We start from the raw sequence: 7500 nt of genomic DNA on the forward strand, positions 1-7500 counted from the left end.
CTCTCCCCCCTCCCTCTCTGTCTCTCTCCCCCCTCCCTCTCTGTCTCTCTATCCCCCTCCCTCCCCCATCTCTCTCTCCCTCTCTCTCCCCCATCCCTCTCTGTCTCTCTCTCTCTGTCTCTCCCCCCCTCTCTGTCTCTCTCTCCCTCTCCCCCCCTCTCTGTCTCTCTCTCCCTCTCCCCCTCCCTCTCTCTCTCTCTCTCCCTCTCTGTCTCTCTCTCTCCCTCTCTCTCTCTGTCTGTCCTGCTAGCTCTCCCCTCCCCCTTGTCTCTATTTCAACAATTTCCTCCTCAGGATCAGTAAAGAACCAAGTACCTACCCCTCTACCTACTGTACACTAACTACCCCTCTACCTACTGTACACTTACCTACCCCTCTACCTACTGTACACTACCTACCCCTCTACCTACCTACACTACCAACCAACCCTCTACCTACTGTACACTACCTACCCCTCTACCTACTGTACACTACCTACCCCTCTACCTACTGTACACTACCTACCCCTCTACCTACCTACACTACCAACCAACCCCTCTACCTACTGTACACTACCTACCAACCCCTCTACCTACCTACAGTACCTACCAACTCCTATACCTACTGTACACTACCTACCAACCCCTCTACCTACTGTACTGTACCTACCAACCCCTCTACCTACCTACAGTACCTACCAACCCCTCTACCTACCTACTGTACCTACCAACCCCTCTACCTACTGTACTGTACCTACCAACCCCTCTACCTACTGTACAGTACCTACCAACCCCTCTACCTACCTACAGTACCTACCAACCCCTCTACCTACTGTACACTACCTACCAACCCCTCTACCTACCTACTGTACCTACCAACCCCTCTACCTTCCTACAGTACTTACCAACCCCTGTACCTACCTACAGTACCTACCAACCCCTCTACCTACTGTACACTACCTACCTACAATATCTACCAACCCCTCTACCTACTGTACACTACCTACCTACAATATCTACCAACCCCTCTACCTACAGTACACTACCTACCTACAGTACCTACCAACCTCTCTACCTATAGTACACTACCTACCTACAGTACCTACCAACCCCTCTACCTATAGTACACTACCTAACTACAGTACCTACCAACCTCTCTACCTATAGTACACTACCTACCTACAGTACCTACCAACCCCTCTACCTACCTACAGTACCTTCCAACCCCTCTACCTACTGTACAATACCTACCTACAGTACCTACCAACCTCTCTACCTACCTACAGTACCTACCTACAGTACCTACCAACCCCTCTACCTACCTACAGTACCTACCTACAGTACCTACCTACCTACCTACCTCCCTCCCTCCCTACCTACCTACCTACCTACCTACCTACCTATCTACCTATCTACCGCCCTCCCTCCCTACCTGCATGCCTGCCTGGCTACATACCTACCTATCTACCGCCCTCCCTCCCTACCTGCATGCCTGCCTGGCTACATACCTACCTACCTACCTTCCTACCAGGGTAGGGATTTCGTCATTTTAGGGGCAAGGACATTTGGCCTTCGGTGTCACTCACTTTTTTTAGGGCACAAAGGCCACATGCCAAGGCACAAAAGCCATTGAGTAAAATAAACAGATTTGGAGCCTACTGTACAAATAAATGACTTAAAAGCTCAATGAGATAACTTTTTATAGTTCAATATTTCACCTTTACTTGCTATTAGTAAGTGAGTTTATTATTTTAGAATTTCGGTGTATTGGCTAGTACACTGGCGGGAAATATTGTGGTGGAAGTGGAAGTGACACATTTTGCGTATCACAATATCAGGAAAACAACAAACACTTCGCCCCGCAAATTTATCTACATCCACATAAAAGAAAGAAGACCGGTATTTACCTGCGTTGAGGCCATCCTTCCAGAAAGTCAATTAAAGTAGCTACAATCTTCCAATCCAGTCTGCTCCACGCACGTTTGTTATATTTTTTTCCATCGTTACAGCAAGTGAGTGAGGAATTGAGAGAAGTGTGGTTCTTAAAACGCAGTGCCGATTTGATCATGACCAGAGGGTGCGCCAATGTGCCGAGATACCTCATGTAGCTTTAAAGCAGTAGTTCAGTGATCCCTTTAACTGAATGGTCTATTGAATTGTTACCGCCCAAATAAGATACAACCACTGTTCTCTATGCCCAATAAATAAGAAACATCAATAGTCTACTTTATTCATGTTTTTGTATAAAATTATGCCTCCATAATGTTGTCATAAGTCATGCAATCTTGGTTGAATCATATGGAGCCGAGTGAGCATTATAGCACTATAGTATAGCCAAGCAACCGACTGACAAACATCCATACACTAAGCAGCACAATCCGTTTCAGTTGATGTAGTCTCTTTAGTCACGACATTATTCTAGAAAGGCAATACAGTGCAAAATATTGTAATTAGGGTAGCTAGATTGCTATCAATAGCCAGTGTAATCGGATTCTATCTAGCTATGCTAGCTAGCTAACTAGCAATCTAGTCGGGCTGTCAACTTACACAGGTATTTAAAATGGAAGGTTTGATTCAGTTAAGCACTCAATAAGTCAGCTATCTACCTAGCACTAACGATGCTGCTGGTCAGTAATGTAACATTAGCTAATTGCTGACTGAAGCTCTGCCTGCGGTCTGTGGAGTTAGCTACAGTAGCTAGCCATCACGTTAGACATCAACCGGCACAAAGAGAGACTTTCTCTGCTCTGGAAATTTTGTAGAAAAAGAATAATAATTGGGCAATGTCTAGATAGCTAAGGCATTTTTAACCGTATCATAATTTATAAGCAATCAATATAGTCAATTCAGAGCTTGTTTGTTTGCTTGTGCTCTCAACAAACCACAACGCAGCAGCAGCATCGATGGCCGTGGTCATCATGGCCGTCGTGTAATTCCTACCCTGATACTTTACCTACCTACCTACCTACATATCCACCTACCTACCTACCTACCTACCTACCCACCTACCTACCTACCTACCTACCTACCTACCTACCTACCTATCTAACTACCTACCTACCTACCTACCTACCTATCTACCTACCTACCTACCTACCTACATATCCACCTACCTACCTACCTACCTACCAACCTACCTACATATCCACCTACCTACCTACCTACCTACCCACCTACCTACCTACCTACCTACCTACCTACCTACCTACCTACCTACCTACCTACCCACCTACCTACATATCCACCTACCTACCTACCTACCTACCTACATACCTAGCTACCTACCTACCTACATATCCACCTACCTACCTACCTACCTACCTACCTACATACATACCTAGCTACCTACCTACCTACATATCCACCTACCTACCTACCTACATACCTACCTACTTACCTACCTACCTACCTACCTCCCTACCTACATACCCACCTACCTACCTCCCTACCTCCCTACATACCCACATATGTAGTAAACATCCACAAGCCACATTAAGTCTCAGACTTATGGTATTGTGTTTTTTCCCCATGACCTTACTGCAATGGATATAAAGTCTGCTGGTGGAACACGCTTTCAAATCAATACCTACCAAAACGGAATGAACAGCTAACATTAGCTGAATTAAAAAAAACTTGATGCTTGACCTTCCAACTTTATCTGACAACAGGTGAGTGAAAATGTGTCCTTCTCTTACCGCCTCGCTGAAGGCATTGCCAGTGGTCTCATCAGATTAGCGCAGTGTCTCCTGATTCACTCATCAACATCAACAATATGCTAATGCGGATGACGTGCATGTTTTCTCTGCCCCTCCGAATAATACCGAGGAACTTCGGATAGAAATAATATCTGTTTCCAAGGCATTATCTGTGCCTTTCTGAATAACGTACAGTATCTGTATTCGGGTTCACCCCTTATACCTACCTACATACATACCTACCTACCTACCTACCTACCTACATACATACATACCTACCCACCTACATACCCACCTACCTACCTACATACCTTCCTACCTACCTACCTACCTACATACCTACCTACCTACCTACCTACCTACCTACCTACCTACCTACCTACATACCCACCTACCTACCTACCTACATACCTACTTACCCACCTACCTACATACCTACCCACCTACCCACCTACCTACCTACCTACCTACCTACCCACATACCCACCTACCTACCTACCTACCTACCAACCTACATACCCACCTACCTACCTACCTACATACCCACCTACCTACCTACCCACCTACCTCCCTACCTACCTACCCGCCTACCCGCCTACATATCCACCTACCTACCTACATAACTACCTACATACCCACCTACCTACCTACATACCCACCTACCTACCTCCCTACATACCGACCTACCTACCTACCTACCTACATACATACCTGCCTACCTACCTACATAACTACCTACATACCCACCTACCTACCTACCTACCTACATACCCACCTACCTACCTACCTACATACCCACCTACCTACCTACCTACCTACATACCCACCTACCTACCTACCTACATATCCACCTACCTACCTACCCACCTACCTACATGTCCATATGTCTCCTGATTCACTCATCAAAATCAACAATAATGCTAATGCGGATGACGTGCATGTTTTCTCTGCCCCTCCGAATAATACCGAGGAACTTCGGATAGAAATAATATCTGTTTCCAAGGCATTATCTGTGCCTTTCTGAATAACGTACAGTATCTGTATTCGGGTTCACTCCTTATACCTACCTACATACATACCTACCTACCTACCTACCTACATACATACATACCTACCCACCTACATACCCACCTACATACCTACCTACATACCTTCCTACCTACCTACCTACCTACATATATACCTACCTACCTACCTACCTACCTACATACCCACCTACCTACCTACCTACATACCTACTTACCCACCTACCTACCTACATACCTACCTACCTACCCACCTACCTACCTACCTACCTACCCACATACCCACCTACCTACCTACCTACCTACCAACCTACATACCCACCTACCTACCTACCTACATACCCACCTACCTACCTACCTACCCACCTACCTCCCTACCTACCTACCCGCCTACCCACCTACATATCCACCTACCTACCTACATAACTACCTACATACCCACCTACCTACCTACATACCCACCTACCTACCTCCCTACATACCGACCTACCTACCTACCTACCTACCTACATACATACCTGCCTACCTACCTACATAACTACCTACATACCCACCTACCTACCTACCTACCTACATACCCACCTACCTACCTACCTACATACCCACCTACCTACCTACCTACCTACATACCCACCTACCTACCTACCTACATATCCACCTACCTACCTACCCACCTACCTACATGTCCATATGTCTCCTGATTCACTCATCAAAATCAACAATAATGCTTATGCGGATGACGTGCATGTTTTCTCTGCCCCTCCGAATAATACCGAGAAACTTCGGATAGAAAACATATCTGTTTCCAAGGCATTATCTGTGCCTTTCTGAATAACGTACAGTATCTGTATTCGGGTTCACCCCTTATACCTACCTACATACATACCTACCTACCTACATACATACATACATACATACCTACCCACCTACATACCCACCTACCTACCTACATACCTTCCTACCTACCTACCTACCTCCCTACATACATACCTACATACATACCTACCTACCTACCTACCTACATACCCACCTACCTACCTACCTACCTCCCTACATACATACCTACATACATACCTACCTACCTACATACCCACCTACCTACATACATACATACCTACCTACCTACCTACCTACATACATACATACATACATACCTACCCACCTACATACCCACCTACCTACCTACCTACATACCTTCCTACCTACCTACCTACATACATACCTACCTACCTACCTACCTACCTACATACCCATCTACCTACCTACCTACATACCTACTTACCCACCTACCTACCTACATACCTACCCACCTACCTACCTACCTACCTACCTACACACATACCCACCTACCTACCTACCTACATACCCACCTACCTACCTACCTACATACCCACCTACCTACCTACCTACCTACATACATACCTACCCACATACCCACCTACCTACCTACCTACATACCCACCTACCTACCTACCTACCTACCTACCCACATACCCACCTACCTACCTACCTACATACCCACCTACCTACCTACCCACATACCCACCTACCTCCCTACCTACCTACCCGCCTACCCACCTACATATTCACCTACCTACCTACATAACTACCTACATACCCACCTACCTACCTACATACCCACCTACCTACCTCCCTACATACCGACCTACCTACCTACCTACCTACATACATACCTGCCTACCTACCTACATAACTACCTACATACCCACCTACCTACCTACCTACCTACATACCCACCTACCTACCTACCTACCTACATATCCACCTACCTACCTACCTACCTACCTACCCACCTACCTACATGTCCATATGTCTCCTGATTCACTCATCAAAATCAACAATAATGATTATGCGGATGACGTGCATGTTTTCTCTGCCCCTCCGAATAATACCGAGAAACTTCGGATAGAAAACATATCTGTTTCCAAGGCATTATCTGTGCCTTTCTGAATAACGTACAGTATCTGTATTCGGGTTCACCCCTAATACCTACCTACATACATACCTACCTACCTACTTACCCACCTACCTACCTACCTACCTACCTACCTATCTACCTACCTACCTACCTACCTACCTCCCTACATACATACCTACCTACCTACCTACCTACCTCCATACATACATACCTACCTACCTACATACCCACCTACCTACTTACCCACCTACCTACCTACCTACCTACCTACCTACCTATCTACCTACCTACCTACCTACCTACCTACCTCCCTACATACATACCTACCTACCTACCTCCATACATACATACCTACCTACCTGTCTACCTACCTACCTACCTACCTACCCACCTACCTACCTACCTACCTACCTACCCACCTACCTACCTACCTACCTACCTACCTACCTACATATCCACCTACCTACCCACCTACATATCCACCTACCTACCTACATAACTACCTACCTACCCACCTACCTACCTACCTACCTACCTACATACCAACCTACCTACCTACCTACCTACCTACCTACATACCTACCTACCTACATACCTACCTACCTACCTACCTACCTACCTACCTACATACCCACCTACCTACCTACCTACCTACCTACCTACCTACATACCCACCTACCTACCTACCTACCTACCTACATACATATCCACCTACCTACCTACATAACTACCTACAAACCCACCTACCTACCTACATACCCACCTACCTCCCTACATACCGACCTACCTACCTACCTACCTACCTACATACCTACCTACCTACCCACCTACCTACTTACCTACCTACATATCCACCTACCTAC

This window comes from Borostomias antarcticus (assembly GCF_949987555.1).
Source record: "Borostomias antarcticus genome assembly, chromosome: 13".
NCBI classification, from domain to species: domain Eukaryota; kingdom Metazoa; phylum Chordata; class Actinopteri; order Stomiiformes; family Stomiidae; genus Borostomias; species Borostomias antarcticus.